We start from the raw sequence: 17,613 nt of genomic DNA, 5'->3' as shown, positions 1-17,613 counted from the left end.
ACACGCTCATCAAGAGTTTTAATCTTAAGGACACGTGGCGAATGCTCCACCCGGTTGAAACGGAGTATACCTATTTTTATCCAACGGGACATAGCCGGCTCGATCGGATTTATGTGTCATCGTCACTAGCAGCCCCGGTGACTCGATCTGAGGTCAGGCCGGTTATTTTTTCAGATCACTGCAGCTATATTTGTGACCTCTCTCTTCCACTTTCTAGGCCTTCCTATCGCAAAAATCTGTGGAAGTTTAACAGCAGCCTGTTAGCCGACTCCTATTTTCAGCAGTCCTTTACTACTATGTGGCACAAACTTTTACAGACTAAACCCGGTGATAGTAGCGTCCTCGAGTGGTGGGTTGGCGCTGCCAAACCAGCAGTTCGGACCTTTTTAATAAATTTTAGTCGCGACGCAGCGCACTGGCGTCGCTCGACGTCACACTTTTATCAGAGCTGTTTAAAGGACCTCGCCCGACAAGTTACGGGCCAGCCGCATCTTCTTCCCGTTTTAAAACAATTTCAGGCCGAACTTTTGACCGATCTGCGGCGGAAGAGCAGAGGGCCGGTTACTCGGAGCCAGCCTGTGGGCGCCGTGGACGGGGAGCCGCTCTCTATATATCATCTCAATAGAGAGCGGAAGATGCGCGAACGATTGGCCTTTACTGCGTGGGTCACTCAGGATGGAATAAAAACCTCCGACAGGGTGACGATTGCGAATGAAATCCACGCACATTTTGAGTCACTTTTTCAAGATGTTGATGTCGATCCCGCTGCGCTGCGTCGTATTTTACAGGGGGTCCCTAATGTTTTAAGTCGCACAGACCGTGTCCATCTTAATGAGGCTTTTACGTCCGACGACTTGCATGAAGCTGTCCAGCGCAGTCCTCGGGGTAAATCTCCCGGCATTGACGGCATACCCGCTGAATTTTATTTGCAGTTTTTTCCCCTTTTCCGCGATACTTTAACTGCTATCGCCAATGAAATTCTTACTGGCGCTCCTCTACCACAGGTATTTGCAGCGGGATGCATCACGCTCCTTCCTAAATCGACTGCGACGCCGACTATACATACTGTCCGACCGATCACCTTGTTGAACGCGGATTATAAGATCATGGCGAGGTGCGTCGCGCACAGACTGCGGCAAGTCATGCCGCGCGTTCTCTGTGAACATCAGACGTGTGCTGTGCGTGACAGGAATATTTTTGATGCAGTTCTGGCCTATCGAGACTGTATCGGTTTTGTACGCGGCACCAGGGTTCGGTCGGCAGCGATTATGTTGGTCGATTTCCAGAATGCTTTTGACAGGGTTGGCCATGCCTATTTACGGCGTGTGATGGTTGCCATGGGGTTTGGCCATAAGTTTACCAACACGGTTCAGGGTTTTTTGCGTAATGCCACGTCGAGTGTCATCGTCAATGGGTCCCTCAGTCCACCTATACGTCTGACTCGCTCGGTCAGGCAGGGTTGCCCATTGTCGATGACACTTTACGCTTTGGCGCTCGACCCGCTGCTGCGGTCCATCTGCAATGAGTGTCCGGGGATCCAACTTGGGGCCGATCGCCTTACTTGCCGGGCTTATGCCGACGATCTTGGAGTGTTCTTGGGTCGGCCGGCAGATGTAGATACCCTGTACTCGGTTCTCCGGCAATTTGAAACGGCGACGGGGGCCATTGTGAATGTTCACAAGACGGTTTTGCTTCCCCTAACCCCACGGATGAGTCATGTGCGTCGACATTGGTTCCGTGTTGTGCAGCAGCACAGGGTCCTGGGGGTTATTTTATCTGATAATCCTCAGCGCATGGAGGCCCTGAATTGGCGTCCCATCTTACACAAAATTAGGGCGGTCGTTAAAATTCATGCGGCCCGGCATTTGGCGCTATACGATAAGGTGCAGCTTATTAATTCTACCATCCTAGCTCGAGCGTGGTATCTAGCACAAGTTCTCCCCGTACCTAAGCTCTTAGACCGCGCTATTAAACAGGCCGTCTACTGGCTCCTTTGGAAAGGGGACATTTTCAAAGTTTCCTTAGCCACCTGCACCTTAAATCCAGCCGAAGGGGGACTCGGTCTGGTGGATTTTTCCGCCAAATGCGCGGCACTCCTCCTCAAACGGACTACGGCCGTGTTAGAGAAGGGCACCAGCAGTGCCACGGTCATGTTGTTCACTCAATACCGTCCACCTTCCGTGGTTGCTCCAGTCTCTGTCAGCCACATACCCTTTGCGCTGAATTACGTGCGCCGTTTTTATTTTAACAACAGCTATCTTGCGTATGGTGGCTCCAGCGGAGGTCGTGTCGGCGACATTATCCGTGCTCTGCGGGGATCACCGGCCCGGAACAAGTGGGAGTACCGCCTGCCGCACACTGACTGGCGAACAGTTTGGCGAAACATCGCCACACCCGTCCTCCCTGCCCACGTTCGAGCGACGTGGTATAAGGTCGTTAATGGTACTATTCCCACGAATGCTAAATTGCACTCTATTCATCTAAGTCCATCCCCCGCCTGTGAAGAGTGTCATGAAGTGGACAGCGTTGAACATCGTTTTGTGTGCCGTCGGTTCCGTGCTGTGTGGGACACTGCTAGGGATATGGTGCGTCTCATAAACAGGGTGTCTCTAGCGCAGGTGACAGTGGCAGATGCGATGGTACCCCAGTGTAAGGCGTTCCCGACCACCAAGCGCAACGCCACCATCTGGTTACTCGGTCATACCATCCACTCTTTGTTTTGTCTTAAACTGACTGACCGACTGGATTTTCTCACGTACTTATGGGCTGAACATGGCCAGTCCCGTGTTCGACGTGATTATGCTCTGACTTTTGCGAATTTTTTGCATGTCGCCTTGGCACATGCTTATTCTCTATTCCCGATGTCGACTTAATTAAATTTACATTTTCCTGCTTAAATTTATGACGTGATTGAACGTGCCCTCGCCTTGTGTTGAATGTCTATTTAGTACCAGTAACGATAAATATAACGTAAACGGGAGACGTTTCTCCCTTGGGAAATGCCTCGTATATGGTCATATGCGGGGATATTTTGTTTAGCTTTCTTTATTTTCTTCTTGTTTCCCACTCTACCATGTGTTGGTATGGGATCGTGATGCCAAGGAGAGGCGTTGCGTGAAAGTGTCCCCCCCCCCTTTTTTTTTGTGGACATTTCGTTGTGTTTCCTTGAATTTTACTTTGGTCAGGATTCCTGGTGTGTTTTTCCTTCTTGCATTGGCTTCTTTCCATTTCTTTGTCGTTTTTCGGCGTGCTCACCGTTACTCGGTTCTTCACGATGTACGTCCGTGTTTCATGATTTTTTTTGCATTGCTGGCCGGCATTTTGCTTTGTGCGCTGACTGGACTTTTCTTTGACTTCTTCCAGCCGGTTCTATGTCTATATATATATATACACTTTTTGTTTTCGCACTTCACGGAGCCTTCATGTAACTACTCTGCTTTCCGTGGAGCTGCATACGTGTTTGTTTACCCTTCTCACAAGGAATGCCTCACAGGAAGGAGGCTTACTTTGCTACTTTCTTTCGTCAACGTTCGTTTTCGATTCCGTTATATCTGGCACCAGCACTTACTATAGCTGAGAAGCTCGCCGACGAAGGCGTTATTTGGAGAGCGCAAAAAAAAAAAAAAAAAAAAAAAGCTGCCAATGTTTTCTGTCTCGAAAGCAGCAGCAATGATTACCCGCGAAGGGAACAGCGCAGCAAGCCGTAGAAAAAAAAAAAAAAAAAAAAAAAAAAAAAGCTGCCAATTTTTACTTCTCGTTTTTGTGCCATTGCGCTGTGTTCTCGTGGGGTAGAACGCAGCTCCTGCGGCGGCCGCGTCGCGTAGGTAGCGTGGCCGAGCGGTCTAAGGCGCTGGTTTCAGGCACCAGTCTCTTCGGAGGCGTGGGTTCGAATCCCACCGCTGCCAATTTTTACTTCTCGTTTTTGTGCCATTGCGCTGTGTTCTCGTGGGGTAGAACGCAGCTCCTGCGGCGGCCGCGTCGCGTAGGTAGCGTGGCCGAGCGGTCTAAGGCGCTGGTTTCAGGCACCAGTCTCTTCGGAGGCGTGGGTTCGAATCCCACCGCTGCCAACGTTTTCTGTCTCGAAAACAGGAGCACTGATTTCCCGCGAAGGAAATAGCGCAGCAAAGCGTGAGCGTCGCTCTCTTAAACTGTCGTAGCACAGTGCGCGGTGTAACAACAGGATTCACCGGCGCAGTTTGGTCTCATGATTGCTGGCGTTCGTCTCCACGAGATACGTCCAGAGCATGCCGTTCTACGAAGTGGAAGCGTTAATTTTTGCAGTTGTCGTCAAGTAGCGGGTGGACGCTCACCGTGTTTGTTGGAGGAGTGCGTGTGTCGTTATCCGGTGTCGTCTAGTGGCTAGGATACCTGGCTCTCACCCAGGAGGCCCGGGTTCGATTCCCGGTACCGGAAATCCACCATTTTGTTGCTCCTCTTAGGCGACTTGTCCCGACTTTGCTCGACTGACGCTTGCAGAAAAGCACGTTAAGTATGAATGACGGCCACAAGTGACGGCGAGAGAGATGCGACACCTGTCCACCTGTGGTCAACAGACTTGGAGGACTGCAAGACACTGCCAGGGAGATGAATGCAGCTACCCACTCTGGTTAGTGTCCTAACAGCGCAGGCACGTTTCGTTTGCCCGTATACATATAATGGAGATCGCGTCTGACGCAGTGGGCTGAGCTTTGCTGTGTACCGGGCGGGTGCAGTCGCAAGAACTGCTTCCCCGGGCGCCTCCGCGGCCGTGATCGTCTAGTGGTTAGGACATTGCGTTGTGGCCGCAAAAACCCAGGTTCGAATCCTGGTCACGGCAATTTTGAAGGTTTTGCCTTGCTGTTGCTGCAATCATGATCGTCACCCAGTGTTTGAAATCACAATGCTCTCATCACTTTACACTCATGTTCCGCACGCCGCAGGTTGCACTACCATTTCATTATCAGCAACAAGAAATTCGGCCGCCCCAGGGCGTGGGTAGCTGCCTGAGAGGTTAAATCTATAGTCGAAAGGGGCAGTTGTTTGAGGTGCGATGCATGAGCAGCGAGTCGCAGCACAACAGGAAACTGTGTCGTGCACTGTTTTCTAGAGACGCGGGGAACGCTGGCGCAGGTAGCGTGGCCGAGCGGTCTAAGGCGCTGGTTTAAGGCACCAGTCTCTTCGGAGGCGTGGGTTCGAATCCCACCGCTGCCAATTTTTACTTCTCGTTTTTGTGCCATTGCGCTGTGTTCTCGTGGGGTAGAACGCAGCTCCTGCGGCGGCCGCGTCGCGTAGGTAGCGTGGCCGAGCGGTCTAAGGCGCTGGTTTCAGGCACCAGTCTCTTCGGAGGCGTGGGTTCGAATCCCACCGCTGCCAATTTTTACTTCTCGTTTTTGTGCCATTGCGCTGTGTTCTCGTGGGGTAGAACGCAGCTCCTGCGGCGGCCGCGTCGCGTAGGTAGCGTGGCCGAGCGGTCTAAGGCGCTGGTTTCAGGCACCAGTCTCTTCGGAGGCGTGGGTTCGAATCCCACCGCTGCCAACGTTTTCTGTCTCGAAAACAGGAGCACTGATTTCCCGCGAAGGAAATAGCGCAGCAAAGCGTGAGCGTCGCTCTCTTAAACTGTCGTAGCACAGTGCGCGGTGTAACAACAGGATTCACCGGCGCAGTTTGGTCTCATGATTGCTGGCGTTCGTCTCCACGAGATACGTCCAGAGCATGCCGTTCTACGAAGTGGAAGCGTTAATTTTTGCAGTTGTCGTCAAGTAGCGGGTGGACGCTCACCGTGTTTGTTGGAGGAGTGCGTGTGTCGTTATCCGGTGTCGTCTAGTGGCTAGGATACCTGGCTCTCACCCAGGAGGCCCGGGTTCGATTCCCGGTACCGGAAATCCACCATTTTGTTGCTCCTCTTAGGCGACTTGTCCCGACTTTGCTCGACTGACGCTTGCAGAAAAGCACGTTAAGTATGAATGACGGCCACAAGTGACGGCGAGAGAGATGCGACACCTGTCCACCTGTGGTCAACAGACTTGGAGGACTGCAAGACACTGCCAGGGAGATGAATGCAGCTACCCACTCTGGTTAGTGTCCTAACAGCGCAGGCACGTTTCGTTTGCCCGTATACATATAATGGAGATCGCGTCTGACGCAGTGGGCTGAGCTTTGCTGTGTACCGGGCGGGTGCAGTCGCGAGAACTGCTTCCCCGGGCGCCTCCGCGGCCGTGATCGTCTAGTGGTTAGGACATTGCGTTGTGGCCGCAAAAACCCAGGTTCGAATCCTGGTCACGGCAATTTTGAAGGTTTTGCCTTGCTGTTGCTGCAATCATGATCGTCACCCAGTGTTTGAAATCACAATGCTCTCATCACTTTACACTCATGTTCCGCACGCCGCAGGTTGCACTACCATTTCATTATCAGCAACAAGAAATTCGGCCGCCCCAGGGCGTGGGTAGCTGCCTGAGAGGTTAAATCTATAGTCGAAAGGGGCAGTTGTTTGAGGTGCGATGCATGAGCAGCGAGTCGCAGCACAACAGGAAACTGTGTCGTGCACTGTTTTCTAGAGACGCGGGGAACGCTGGCGCAGGTAGCGTGGCCGAGCGGTCTAAGGCGCTGGTTTAAGGCACCAGTCTCTTCGGAGGCGTGGGTTCGAATCCCACCGCTGCCAATTTTTACTTCTCGTTTTTGTGCCATTGCGCTGTGTTCTCGTGGGGTAGAACGCAGCTCCTGCGGCGGCCGCGTCGCGTAGGTAGCGTGGCCGAGCGGTCTAAGGCGCTGGTTTCAGGCACCAGTCTCTTCGGAGGCGTGGGTTCGAATCCCACCGCTGCCAATTTTTACTTCTCGTTTTTGTGCCATTGCGCTGTGTTCTCGTGGGGTAGAACGCAGCTCCTGCGGCGGCCGCGTCGCGTAGGTAGCGTGGCCGAGCGGTCTAAGGCGCTGGTTTCAGGCACCAGTCTCTTCGGAGGCGTGGGTTCGAATCCCACCGCTGCCAACGTTTTCTGTCTCGAAAACAGGAGCACTGATTTCCCGCGAAGGAAATAGCGCAGCAAAGCGTGAGCGTCGCTCTCTTAAACTGTCGTAGCACAGTGCGCGGTGTAACAACAGGATTCACCGGCGCAGTTTGGTCTCATGATTGCTGGCGTTCGTCTCCACGAGATACGTCCAGAGCATGCCGTTCTACGAAGTGGAAGCGTTAATTTTTGCAGTTGTCGTCAAGTAGCGGGTGGACGCTCACCGTGTTTGTTGGAGGAGTGCGTGTGTCGTTATCCGGTGTCGTCTAGTGGCTAGGATACCTGGCTCTCACCCAGGAGGCCCGGGTTCGATTCCCGGTACCGGAAATCCACCATTTTGTTGCTCCTCTTAGGCGACTTGTCCCGACTTTGCTCGACTGACGCTTGCAGAAAAGCACGTTAAGTATGAATGACGGCCACAAGTGACGGCGAGAGAGATGCGACACCTGTCCACCTGTGGTCAACAGACTTGGAGGACTGCAAGACACTGCCAGGGAGATGAATGCAGCTACCCACTCTGGTTAGTGTCCTAACAGCGCAGGCACGTTTCGTTTGCCCGTATACATATAATGGAGATCGCGTCTGACGCAGTGGGCTGAGCTTTGCTGTGTACCGGGCGGGTGCAGTCGCGAGAACTGCTTCCCCGGGCGCCTCCGCGGCCGTGATCGTCTAGTGGTTAGGACATTGCGTTGTGGCCGCAAAAACCCAGGTTCGAATCCTGGTCACGGCAATTTTGAAGGTTTTGCCTTGCTGTTGCTGCAATCATGATCGTCACCCAGTGTTTGAAATCACAATGCTCTCATCACTTTACACTCATGTTCCGCACGCCGCAGGTTGCACTACCATTTCATTATCAGCAACAAGAAATTCGGCCGCCCCAGGGCGTGGGTAGCTGCCTGAGAGGTTAAATCTATAGTCGAAAGGGGCAGTTGTTTGAGGTGCGATGCATGAGCAGCGAGTCGCAGCACAACAGGAAACTGTGTCGTGCACTGTTTTCTAGAGACGCGGGGAACGCTGGCGCAGGTAGCGTGGCCGAGCGGTCTAAGGCGCTGGTTTAAGGCACCAGTCTCTTCGGAGGCGTGGGTTCGAATCCCACCGCTGCCAATTTTTACTTCTCGTTTTTGTGCCATTGCGCTGTGTTCTCGTGGGGTAGAACGCAGCTCCTGCGGCGGCCGCGTCGCGTAGGTAGCGTGGCCGAGCGGTCTAAGGCGCTGGTTTCAGGCACCAGTCTCTTCGGAGGCGTGGGTTCGAATCCCACCGCTGCCAACGTTTTCTGTCTCGAAAACAGGAGCACTGATTTCCCGCGAAGGAAATAGCGCAGCAAAGCGTGAGCGTCGCTCTCTTAAACTGTCGTAGCACAGTGCGCGGTGTAACAACAGGATTCACCGGCGCAGTTTGGTCTCATGATTGCTGGCGTTCGTCTCCACGAGATACGTCCAGAGCATGCCGTTCTACGAAGTGGAAGCGTTAATTTTTGCAGTTGTCGTCAAGTAGCGGGTGGACGCTCACCGTGTTTGTTGGAGGAGTGCGTGTGTCGTTATCCGGTGTCGTCTAGTGGCTAGGATACCTGGCTCTCACCCAGGAGGCCCGGGTTCGATTCCCGGTACCGGAAATCCACCATTTTGTTGCTCCTCTTAGGCGACTTGTCCCGACTTTGCTCGACTGACTCTTGCAGAAAAGCACGTTAAGTATGAATGACGGCCACAAGTGACGGCGAGAGAGATGCGACACCTGTCCACCTGTGGTCAACAGACTTGGAGGACTGCAAGACACTGCCAGGGAGATGAATGCAGCTACCCACTCTGGTTAGTGTCCTAACAGCGCAGGCACGTTTCGTTTGCCCGTATACATATAATGGAGATCGCGTCTGACGCAGTGGGCTGAGCTTTGCTGTGTACCGGGCGGGTGCAGTCGCGAGAACTGCTTCCCCGGGCGCCTCCGCGGCCGTGATCGTCTAGTGGTTAGGACATTGCGTTGTGGCCGCAAAAACCCAGGTTCGAATCCTGGTCACGGCAATTTTGAAGGTTTTGCCTTGCTGTTGCTGCAATCATGATCGTCACCCAGTGTTTGAAATCACAATGCTCTCATCACTTTACACTCATGTTCCGCACGCCGCAGGTTGCACTACCATTTCATTATCAGCAACAAGAAATTCGGCCGCCCCAGGGCGTGGGTAGCTGCCTGAGAGGTTAAATCTATAGTCGAAAGGGGCAGTTGTTTGAGGTGCGATGCATGAGCAGCGAGTCGCAGCACAACAGGAAACTGTGTCGTGCACTGTTTTCTAGAGACGCGGGGAACGCTGGCGCAGGTAGCGTGGCCGAGCGGTCTAAGGCGCTGGTTTAAGGCACCAGTCTCTTCGGAGGCGTGGGTTCGAATCCCACCGCTGCCAATTTTTACTTCTCGTTTTTGTGCCATTGCGCTGTGTTCTCGTGGGGTAGAACGCAGCTCCTGCGGCGGCCGCGTCGCGTAGGTAGCGTGGCCGAGCGGTCTAAGGCGCTGGTTTCAGGCACCAGTCTCTTCGGAGGCGTGGGTTCGAATCCCACCGCTGCCAACGTTTTCTGTCTCGAAAACAGGAGCACTGATTTCCCGCGAAGGAAATAGCGCAGCAAAGCGTGAGCGTCGCTCTCTTAAACTGTCGTAGCACAGTGCGCGGTGTAACAACAGGATTCACCGGCGCAGTTTGGTCTCATGATTGCTGGCGTTCGTCTCCACGAGATACGTCCAGAGCATGCCGTTCTACGAAGTGGAAGCGTTAATTTTTGCAGTTGTCGTCAAGTAGCGGGTGGACGCTCACCGTGTTTGTTGGAGGAGTGCGTGTGTCGTTATCCGGTGTCGTCTAGTGGCTAGGATACCTGGCTCTCACCCAGGAGGCCCGGGTTCGATTCCCGGTACCGGAAATCCACCATTTTGTTGCTCCTCTTAGGCGACTTGTCCCGACTTTGCTCGACTGACGCTTGCAGAAAAGCACGTTAAGTATGAATGACGGCCACAAGTGACGGCGAGAGAGATGCGACACCTGTCCACCTGTGGTCAACAGACTTGGAGGACTGCAAGACACTGCCAGGGAGATGAATGCAGCTACCCACTCTGGTTAGTGTCCTAACAGCGCAGGCACGTTTCGTTTGCCCGTATACATATAATGGAGATCGCGTCTGACGCAGTGGGCTGAGCTTTGCTGTGTACCGGGCGGGTGCAGTCGCGAGAACTGCTTCCCCGGGCGCCTCCGCGGCCGTGATCGTCTAGTGGTTAGGACATTGCGTTGTGGCCGCAAAAACCCAGGTTCGAATCCTGGTCACGGCAATTTTGAAGGTTTTGCCTTGCTGTTGCTGCAATCATGATCGTCACCCAGTGTTTGAAATCACAATGCTCTCATCACTTTACACTCATGTTCCGCACGCCGCAGGTTGCACTACCATTTCATTATCAGCAACAAGAAATTCGGCCGCCCCAGGGCGTGGGTAGCTGCCTGAGAGGTTAAATCTATAGTCGAAAGGGGCAGTTGTTTGAGGTGCGATGCATGAGCAGCGAGTCGCAGCACAACAGGAAACTGTGTCGTGCACTGTTTTCTAGAGACGCGGGGAACGCTGGCGCAGGTAGCGTGGCCGAGCGGTCTAAGGCGCTGGTTTAAGGCACCAGTCTCTTCGGAGGCGTGGGTTCGAATCCCACCGCTGCCAATTTTTACTTCTCGTTTTTGTGCCATTGCGCTGTGTTCTCGTGGGGTAGAACGCAGCTCCTGCGGCGGCCGCGTCGCGTAGGTAGCGTGGCCGAGCGGTCTAAGGCGCTGGTTTCAGGCACCAGTCTCTTCGGAGGCGTGGGTTCGAATCCCACCGCTGCCAACGTTTTCTGTCTCGAAAACAGGAGCACTGATTTCCCGCGAAGGAAATAGCGCAGCAAAGCGTGAGCGTCGCTCTCTTAAACTGTCGTAGCACAGTGCGCGGTGTAACAACAGGATTCACCGGCGCAGTTTGGTCTCATGATTGCTGGCGTTCGTCTCCACGAGATACGTCCAGAGCATGCCGTTCTACGAAGTGGAAGCGTTAATTTTTGCAGTTGTCGTCAAGTAGCGGGTGGACGCTCACCGTGTTTGTTGGAGGAGTGCGTGTGTCGTTATCCGGTGTCGTCTAGTGGCTAGGATACCTGGCTCTCACCCAGGAGGCCCGGGTTCGATTCCCGGTACCGGAAATCCACCATTTTGTTGCTCCTCTTAGGCGACTTGTCCCGACTTTGCTCGACTGACGCTTGCAGAAAAGCACGTTAAGTATGAATGACGGCCACAAGTGACGGCGAGAGAGATGCGACACCTGTCCACCTGTGGTCAACAGACTTGGAGGACTGCAAGACACTGCCAGGGAGATGAATGCAGCTACCCACTCTGGTTAGTGTCCTAACAGCGCAGGCACGTTTCGTTTGCCCGTATACATATAATGGAGATCGCGTCTGACGCAGTGGGCTGAGCTTTGCTGTGTACCGGGCGGGTGCAGTCGCGAGAACTGCTTCCCCGGGCGCCTCCGCGGCCGTGATCGTCTAGTGGTTAGGACATTGCGTTGTGGCCGCAAAAACCCAGGTTCGAATCCTGGTCACGGCAATTTTGAAGGTTTTGCCTTGCTGTTGCTGCAATCATGATCGTCACCCAGTGTTTGAAATCACAATGCTCTCATCACTTTACACTCATGTTCCGCACGCCGCAGGTTGCACTACCATTTCATTATCAGCAACAAGAAATTCGGCCGCCCCAGGGCGTGGGTAGCTGCCTGAGAGGTTAAATATATAGTCGAAAGGGGCAGTTGTTTGAGGTGCGATGCATGAGCAGCGAGTCGCAGCACAACAGGAAACTGTGTCGTGCACTGTTTTCTAGAGACGCGGGGAACGCTGGCGCAGGTAGCGTGGCCGAGCGGTCTAAGGCGCTGGTTTAAGGCACCAGTCTCTTCGGAGGCGTGGGTTCGAATCCCACCGCTGCCAATTTTTACTTCTCGTTTTTGTGCCATTGCGCTGTGTTCTCGTGGGGTAGAACGCAGCTCCTGCGGCGGCCGCGTCGCATAGGTAGCGTGGCCGAGCGGTCTAAGGCGCTGGTTTCAGGCACCAGTCTCTTCGGAGGCGTGGGTTCGAATCCCACCGCTGCCAATTTTTACTTCTCGTTTTTGTGCCATTGCGCTGTGTTCTCGTGGGGTAGAACGCAGCTCCTGCGGCGGCCGCGTCGCGTAGGTAGCGTGGCCGAGCGGTCTAAGGCGCTGGTTTCAGGCACCAGTCTCTTCGGAGGCGTGGGTTCGAATCCCACCGCTGCCAACGTTTTCTGTCTCGAAAACAGGAGCACTGATTTCCCGCGAAGGAAATAGCGCAGCAAAGCGTGAGCGTCGCTCTCTTAAACTGTCGTAGCACAGTGCGCGGTGTAACAACAGGATTCACCGGCGCAGTTTGGTCTCATGATTGCTGGCGTTCGTCTCCACGAGATACGTCCAGAGCATGCCGTTCTACGAAGTGGAAGCGTTAATTTTTGCAGTTGTCGTCAAGTAGCGGGTGGACGCTCACCGTGTTTGTTGGAGGAGTGCGTGTGTCGTTATCCGGTGTCGTCTAGTGGCTAGGATACCTGGCTCTCACCCAGGAGGCCCGGGTTCGATTCCCGGTACCGGAAATCCACCATTTTGTTGCTCCTCTTAGGCGACTTGTCCCGACTTTGCTCGACTGACGCTTGCAGAAAAGCACGTTAAGTATGAATGACGGCCACAAGTGACGGCGAGAGAGATGCGACACCTGTCCACCTGTGGTCAACAGACTTGGAGGACTGCAAGACACTGCCAGGGAGATGAATGCAGCTACCCACTCTGGTTAGTGTCCTAACAGCGCAGGCACGTTTCGTTTGCCCGTATACATATAATGGAGATCGCGTCTGACGCAGTGGGCTGAGCTTTGCTGTGTACCGGGCGGGTGCAGTCGCGAGAACTGCTTCCCCGGGCGCCTCCGCGGCCGTGATCGTCTAGTGGTTAGGACATTGCGTTGTGGCCGCAAAAACCCAGGTTCGAATCCTGGTCACGGCAATTTTGAAGGTTTTGCCTTGCTGTTGCTGCAATCATGATCGTCACCCAGTGTTTGAAATCACAATGCTCTCATCACTTTACACTCATGTTCCGCACGCCGCAGGTTGCACTACCATTTCATTATCAGCAACAAGAAATTCGGCCGCCCCAGGGCGTGGGTAGCTGCCTGAGAGGTTAAATCTATAGTCGAAAGGGGCAGTTGTTTGAGGTGCGATGCATGAGCAGCGAGTCGCAGCACAACAGGAAACTGTGTCGTGCACTGTTTTCTAGAGACGCGGGGAACGCTGGCGCAGGTAGCGTGGCCGAGCGGTCTAAGGCGCGTCCGTTCCGCCGCGGCCGCGGCCGTGTGCAGACGTGCGGTAGTGGTCGCTTCGCCTGTGCTTAAGGGCGCACGCAGCTGTTGGTACTGTAAGTACTGCTTCAAGAAAGTGATGGAAGATGAGTTGAGACGTTACACGCTACGATTTGGATTTCCGTATGGATATGTACGACCACAGGTTCACGAACTCATTGACTGGTTTTATGATCGATTAGGTCTGCGAGATGAGGAAGTTCTTGGGTTTTCGTATGATTTTCTTGCGAACGCTGTTTATGTAAAATTGATTAGTGACGATCCTTGCGTTCGTATTATGACCCTCACGGCAGGCACAGCGGATTTTGTGAATTCTAAAGGCGAAATTTGTAAAGTATCCGTTAGTCATGCTGGACTAGGTCTCCGAACCGTCCGTATATTTAATCTGCCTTTCGAAGTTAGCTTCGATAGAATTCGGCAAGCTTTGTCTCCCTACGGTAATGTGTTGCAAATTCATGCCGAGCAATGGAGGGGTTACAAACATTTCAATGTTGATAACGGCGTTCGGAATGCGAAAATTGATTTGACGAAGCACATCCCGTCCAACATTTTGGTGCAGGGGTTTCGAGCGCTGGTGATGTACGAAGGACAACCGCGAACTTGCGTAATTTGTGGTTCTACCGACCATTTAAAATCTGCTTGTCCCCGTGTCCGGGCGGGTCGCCGAGGAATGCAACATCGTCTTACTCCTCTCGATGGGCACGATGGCGATCGGTTGTCTTACGCGCAGACATTGATGGTGTCGCCTACGACACACCCGACGCTCCACCAACCGGCTGCGGTGACCCCAGACGCTGGTGCGGTCATTGTAAACAACTCTGCGGCAACCCCCGACTGTCCCGTTCGTAGTGATGTCCCCGATATCGACAGCCACGCTGCACACCTGCAGGTTTCCCCGACTGTCGGCCTTCGTGCCGACCATGCAGGACCGACTCCCGTCCCTACTCCAACTACGTCCGTCGAGCTGAAACAGTTGTCGGATGGTGGCGACCGGTCCCGCGTTTCTTGCCCCCCTGACGTTGCGCCCCCCACACCCCTCCCTCTCGGCAGTGACCTATCTGAGGAAGGCTCTACACACAGCCTCTTGACGGACGTCAAAACCGTTTCTGACGCCGACGCACCTCCCCCAAGAACTGGGAAATCTAAGCGGTCGGCACGAAAGCAGAGTGAGGAGGAGATCCGCACTCTGGAAAAGAAATTGCAGCGCACTATAAAGCAGATCCGAAAAGACGGCAGTGAACGCGGCGCCACAGATGAAATGGGTTCCGTCGCGCGTCACGCGGGGGAGGCCGATATGGAGATGCCGGTCGACCGTCCGAGTCCTGAGCTGATGGATACTGGCCATCAGCATACGCCAGCTGAGAAGTCTTGGGCAGACGAAAGTGAATAAACCGGACCCTTTCTATCCCCACCATGCAAGATTATAAACTTGCCACAGTTAATTTAAATAGGATCGCATCCGATGTCAAACTTAAATGCTTGACCGACTATCTATATGCCGCCGATATAGATATAGTTTTCTTCCAAGAAGTTGTGTCACCCAAGGTTGGAGAAATACCTGGGTATGATGCCATATTAAATCTTGGCACTGAGGCGGGCACTGCGATTTTATTCAAAGCTGGCATCGCTTACCAACCTACAGCGATTTTAGACACGGGACGCGGCATTGCCGCCCAATTACACGATTTGCTTCTCTTGAACGTGTACGCCCCGACAGGGTCCGCTGGCAGAAGGGACAGAAGTGATTTTTTTAGGGCTGAAGTTGTTCCCTTATTGACAAACGTGCGTCTGGAGATCATCCTGGGTGGGGATTTCAACTGCGTTTTACGCAAAGAAGATCAAAGTCCGAATTTTAATTTTTGTCCCGAGCTACTAATGTTAACAGATGGACTGCATTTACAAGATAGTTGGTGTCACCTTCGACCACACACGATGGGATATACGTACGTGAGCGCTGCTTCTTCTAGCCGTCTGGATAGGTTTTATGTTTCTCAAGATCTTTTACATACCATTCGTGATTGTGAACTTTGGCCGCTCAGTTTTAGTGACCACTCCGCATACCATATCACGATTCGGCATGTGCGTCAGAACACCTTTTTGGGACGCGGCCCGTGGCAGCTGAATGTCTCGCTGCTAGATGACGCGGACTTACGGCGTTGCCTCGTTGACACCTGGCAGCAGTGCCTCCAGAGGCAAGCTCGGTATAGGGAGCGCGTTCTTTGGTGGACGGAGTTTGTTAAGCCGCGGATTAAGAAATGTATTTGCCAGTTTGCCAGGACCAGGGCTTATTGGAGGAAACGGTCTCTAGAATTTTATTTCCTCGGTTTACGCCAGCTGTACAGCGATCCCTCTGCTTTGTCCGACAACCTGATCCGCATCAAGCGTATCAAAGCCAAAATTATTGCTTTAGTTCGTGAAGCGCTTGTTGGCAATCGGGTACGGTCGCGCTCTTCTGATGACGTCGCCCACGAGTCCGCATCGTTATTCCATCTCATACGGGAAACCAAACGTGGTAAACAAAAAATTATTGCTCATCTGAAGGATGCTGGCGGGAATCTGTACAATGAGCAGGGTGCTATCAAGACGCATGTTTTCAATTATTTTCGACAACATTATTCCGAGTCAGATACCGATCTATCGGCGGGGGACGATTTTTTAAACGACATCGCCTCCACGGTCGATCAGGATGATAACGCTGCTCTCTTGGCCAATGTCACAAACTCTGAAGTTAAGTCCATCCTTGCGTGCGCTGCCAAGAACAAAGCCGCCGGCTTAGACGGCTTGCCGGTCGAATTTTATTCACGGTTCTGGGATGTGATCGGCGACGAATTGACCGCCATGTATAACGAACTGTTATCGCATGCTGCCTTCCCCCCGCAGTTCACGGAAGGAATGGTTGTCCTGGTTCCTAAAACATCCAATCCGACTATGTTAAATGACTTTCGGCCAATTACGTTGCTTAACTCCGATTTTAAGATCTTGACTAGGATTTTAAACACCAGGCTTAAAGTACTTCTTGGCAAAGTACTTGGCCCTTATCAGACGAGTGCAGTCAGTGGTCGATCGATGTTAAATGCCCTGTGTGAATATCGCGACCTGACTTATTTAACTTGGATTACCAACACTGATTTGGCGTTATTGTTTCTCGACTTTGATAAGGCGTTTGATAGAGTTAATCACGGCTTTTTATTGCGCACAATGAGTCAGATGGGATTCAACCAGCGTTTTCGGCAGCTTATTCAGAAATGTATCTGCGGAACGTCTTCACGCGTGAAGGTTAACGGCCAGTTAACCGCCCCCGTGCCCATACGACAGGCAGTGCGACAAGGGTGCCCCCTTTCTATGACGTTATTCTCGATCGCTATAGAGCCACTTCTTAAAAAGTTTTACGTAACTTTACACGGGTTGCAAACGTTAAACACAAAAACGGTTTGCCACGCCTATGCCGACGATATCAGTGTGCTTATTACTAACACCGAAGAGCTGGGGTCAGTTCGTCGGATTGTCCATCAGTACTCTGTCGCTTGTGGCGCTAGACTTAATGAGCGAAAGTCCAAAATCATGCCGTTAGGTCGCAACCCCCACTCCATCGATATTTCTTGGTTGGACAAGACCGAAGACCTGTGGCATCTCGGCCTGGTTATATCACCGAACCCCCAGACCATGCTCCACGTGAATTGGGAACGCAAGCTTACCATCTTACGTGCGGTGATCAAAGAACATAACATGCGGTCTTTAGACCGGATGCAGCGGGCACAGTTTATTAATAGTTACGTTTTCAGTAAGCTCTATCACACTGCCGCTGTTTTACCAATCCCGACAGCCATTGCGAAAAAAATTTTAGCACTTGCTTGCTGGTATGTCTGGCGAGGGAACATCTTTAAAGTTTCCTTTAAAGCTACCTCGTTACTTCGTTCCCGAGGTGGCTTAGGCGTCAAAGACGTTGAATCCCAATGTGTGGCGACTTTTTTAACTCGTACTTCCCGCATACTACACAGTAACCCAAATAGTCTCACGGAACGGCTTTTCAACACCTTACGTCCGAAGGATTTGTCTGCGCCAACGTCTGTGGGACACATTCATCCTGAGCTTGGCTATATCCGGCGGTATTATGTGGAGCTCAGCTATGTTCAGGACAACCCGCATCCGTTCAACACGGCGGCGACCTATCGTGCTCTTACTAAACGGCAGCTGGATAACCCAATTGAGAAGAAATATTTAGGCAAAAACTGGAGAAATGTATGGAAGA

At 52.8% G+C, this 17,613-nt stretch overlaps 31 non-coding genes across 31 annotated transcripts; all 31 read left to right on the top strand.

The window, feature by feature from the left end:
* Nucleotides 1–3,823: 3,823 nt before the first annotated feature.
* Trnal-cag (transfer RNA leucine (anticodon CAG)) lies at nt 3,824–3,905 on the top strand. Its single transcript has one exon. It is a non-coding gene; the product is annotated as a tRNA-Leu (tRNA).
* An 80-nt stretch (nt 3,906–3,985) lies between these two features.
* Nucleotides 3,986–4,067, top strand: Trnal-cag (transfer RNA leucine (anticodon CAG)). The gene has a single exon. It is a non-coding gene; the product is annotated as a tRNA-Leu (tRNA).
* A 274-nt stretch (nt 4,068–4,341) lies between these two features.
* Nucleotides 4,342–4,413, top strand: Trnae-cuc (transfer RNA glutamic acid (anticodon CUC)). Its single transcript has one exon. It is a non-coding gene; the product is annotated as a tRNA-Glu (tRNA).
* Nucleotides 4,414–4,744: 331 nt separating this feature from the next.
* On the top strand, nt 4,745–4,816 carry Trnah-gug (transfer RNA histidin (anticodon GUG)). The gene has a single exon. It is a non-coding gene; the product is annotated as a tRNA-His (tRNA).
* Nucleotides 4,817–5,108: 292 nt separating this feature from the next.
* On the top strand, nt 5,109–5,190 carry Trnal-aag (transfer RNA leucine (anticodon AAG)). Its single transcript has one exon. It is a non-coding gene; the product is annotated as a tRNA-Leu (tRNA).
* An 80-nt stretch (nt 5,191–5,270) lies between these two features.
* Trnal-cag (transfer RNA leucine (anticodon CAG)) lies at nt 5,271–5,352 on the top strand. Its single transcript has one exon. It is a non-coding gene; the product is annotated as a tRNA-Leu (tRNA).
* Nucleotides 5,353–5,432: 80 nt separating this feature from the next.
* On the top strand, nt 5,433–5,514 carry Trnal-cag (transfer RNA leucine (anticodon CAG)). Its single transcript has one exon. It is a non-coding gene; the product is annotated as a tRNA-Leu (tRNA).
* Nucleotides 5,515–5,788: 274 nt separating this feature from the next.
* Trnae-cuc (transfer RNA glutamic acid (anticodon CUC)) lies at nt 5,789–5,860 on the top strand. Its single transcript has one exon. It is a non-coding gene; the product is annotated as a tRNA-Glu (tRNA).
* Nucleotides 5,861–6,191: 331 nt separating this feature from the next.
* Trnah-gug (transfer RNA histidin (anticodon GUG)) lies at nt 6,192–6,263 on the top strand. The gene has a single exon. It is a non-coding gene; the product is annotated as a tRNA-His (tRNA).
* A 292-nt stretch (nt 6,264–6,555) lies between these two features.
* Trnal-aag (transfer RNA leucine (anticodon AAG)) lies at nt 6,556–6,637 on the top strand. The gene has a single exon. It is a non-coding gene; the product is annotated as a tRNA-Leu (tRNA).
* Nucleotides 6,638–6,717: 80 nt separating this feature from the next.
* Nucleotides 6,718–6,799, top strand: Trnal-cag (transfer RNA leucine (anticodon CAG)). The gene has a single exon. It is a non-coding gene; the product is annotated as a tRNA-Leu (tRNA).
* Nucleotides 6,800–6,879: 80 nt separating this feature from the next.
* Nucleotides 6,880–6,961, top strand: Trnal-cag (transfer RNA leucine (anticodon CAG)). Its single transcript has one exon. It is a non-coding gene; the product is annotated as a tRNA-Leu (tRNA).
* A 274-nt stretch (nt 6,962–7,235) lies between these two features.
* On the top strand, nt 7,236–7,307 carry Trnae-cuc (transfer RNA glutamic acid (anticodon CUC)). Its single transcript has one exon. It is a non-coding gene; the product is annotated as a tRNA-Glu (tRNA).
* A 331-nt stretch (nt 7,308–7,638) lies between these two features.
* On the top strand, nt 7,639–7,710 carry Trnah-gug (transfer RNA histidin (anticodon GUG)). The gene has a single exon. It is a non-coding gene; the product is annotated as a tRNA-His (tRNA).
* A 292-nt stretch (nt 7,711–8,002) lies between these two features.
* Trnal-aag (transfer RNA leucine (anticodon AAG)) lies at nt 8,003–8,084 on the top strand. The gene has a single exon. It is a non-coding gene; the product is annotated as a tRNA-Leu (tRNA).
* Nucleotides 8,085–8,164: 80 nt separating this feature from the next.
* Nucleotides 8,165–8,246, top strand: Trnal-cag (transfer RNA leucine (anticodon CAG)). Its single transcript has one exon. It is a non-coding gene; the product is annotated as a tRNA-Leu (tRNA).
* Nucleotides 8,247–8,520: 274 nt separating this feature from the next.
* Nucleotides 8,521–8,592, top strand: Trnae-cuc (transfer RNA glutamic acid (anticodon CUC)). Its single transcript has one exon. It is a non-coding gene; the product is annotated as a tRNA-Glu (tRNA).
* Nucleotides 8,593–8,923: 331 nt separating this feature from the next.
* Trnah-gug (transfer RNA histidin (anticodon GUG)) lies at nt 8,924–8,995 on the top strand. The gene has a single exon. It is a non-coding gene; the product is annotated as a tRNA-His (tRNA).
* Nucleotides 8,996–9,287: 292 nt separating this feature from the next.
* Trnal-aag (transfer RNA leucine (anticodon AAG)) lies at nt 9,288–9,369 on the top strand. Its single transcript has one exon. It is a non-coding gene; the product is annotated as a tRNA-Leu (tRNA).
* An 80-nt stretch (nt 9,370–9,449) lies between these two features.
* On the top strand, nt 9,450–9,531 carry Trnal-cag (transfer RNA leucine (anticodon CAG)). Its single transcript has one exon. It is a non-coding gene; the product is annotated as a tRNA-Leu (tRNA).
* Nucleotides 9,532–9,805: 274 nt separating this feature from the next.
* Nucleotides 9,806–9,877, top strand: Trnae-cuc (transfer RNA glutamic acid (anticodon CUC)). The gene has a single exon. It is a non-coding gene; the product is annotated as a tRNA-Glu (tRNA).
* A 331-nt stretch (nt 9,878–10,208) lies between these two features.
* Trnah-gug (transfer RNA histidin (anticodon GUG)) lies at nt 10,209–10,280 on the top strand. Its single transcript has one exon. It is a non-coding gene; the product is annotated as a tRNA-His (tRNA).
* A 292-nt stretch (nt 10,281–10,572) lies between these two features.
* Trnal-aag (transfer RNA leucine (anticodon AAG)) lies at nt 10,573–10,654 on the top strand. The gene has a single exon. It is a non-coding gene; the product is annotated as a tRNA-Leu (tRNA).
* An 80-nt stretch (nt 10,655–10,734) lies between these two features.
* Trnal-cag (transfer RNA leucine (anticodon CAG)) lies at nt 10,735–10,816 on the top strand. Its single transcript has one exon. It is a non-coding gene; the product is annotated as a tRNA-Leu (tRNA).
* Nucleotides 10,817–11,090: 274 nt separating this feature from the next.
* Nucleotides 11,091–11,162, top strand: Trnae-cuc (transfer RNA glutamic acid (anticodon CUC)). The gene has a single exon. It is a non-coding gene; the product is annotated as a tRNA-Glu (tRNA).
* Nucleotides 11,163–11,493: 331 nt separating this feature from the next.
* Trnah-gug (transfer RNA histidin (anticodon GUG)) lies at nt 11,494–11,565 on the top strand. Its single transcript has one exon. It is a non-coding gene; the product is annotated as a tRNA-His (tRNA).
* Nucleotides 11,566–11,857: 292 nt separating this feature from the next.
* Nucleotides 11,858–11,939, top strand: Trnal-aag (transfer RNA leucine (anticodon AAG)). Its single transcript has one exon. It is a non-coding gene; the product is annotated as a tRNA-Leu (tRNA).
* Nucleotides 11,940–12,019: 80 nt separating this feature from the next.
* On the top strand, nt 12,020–12,101 carry Trnal-cag (transfer RNA leucine (anticodon CAG)). The gene has a single exon. It is a non-coding gene; the product is annotated as a tRNA-Leu (tRNA).
* An 80-nt stretch (nt 12,102–12,181) lies between these two features.
* Nucleotides 12,182–12,263, top strand: Trnal-cag (transfer RNA leucine (anticodon CAG)). The gene has a single exon. It is a non-coding gene; the product is annotated as a tRNA-Leu (tRNA).
* A 274-nt stretch (nt 12,264–12,537) lies between these two features.
* Trnae-cuc (transfer RNA glutamic acid (anticodon CUC)) lies at nt 12,538–12,609 on the top strand. Its single transcript has one exon. It is a non-coding gene; the product is annotated as a tRNA-Glu (tRNA).
* Nucleotides 12,610–12,940: 331 nt separating this feature from the next.
* Nucleotides 12,941–13,012, top strand: Trnah-gug (transfer RNA histidin (anticodon GUG)). The gene has a single exon. It is a non-coding gene; the product is annotated as a tRNA-His (tRNA).
* Nucleotides 13,013–17,613: the final 4,601 nt, after the last annotated feature.

Source organism: Schistocerca nitens, chromosome 2, assembly GCF_023898315.1.
Source record: "Schistocerca nitens isolate TAMUIC-IGC-003100 chromosome 2, iqSchNite1.1, whole genome shotgun sequence".
In the NCBI taxonomy this organism is placed as follows: Eukaryota; Metazoa; Arthropoda; class Insecta; order Orthoptera; family Acrididae; genus Schistocerca; species Schistocerca nitens.
Note: the sequence above shows the minus strand (reverse complement) of the source record. Positions and strands in the feature narration are given on the sequence as shown.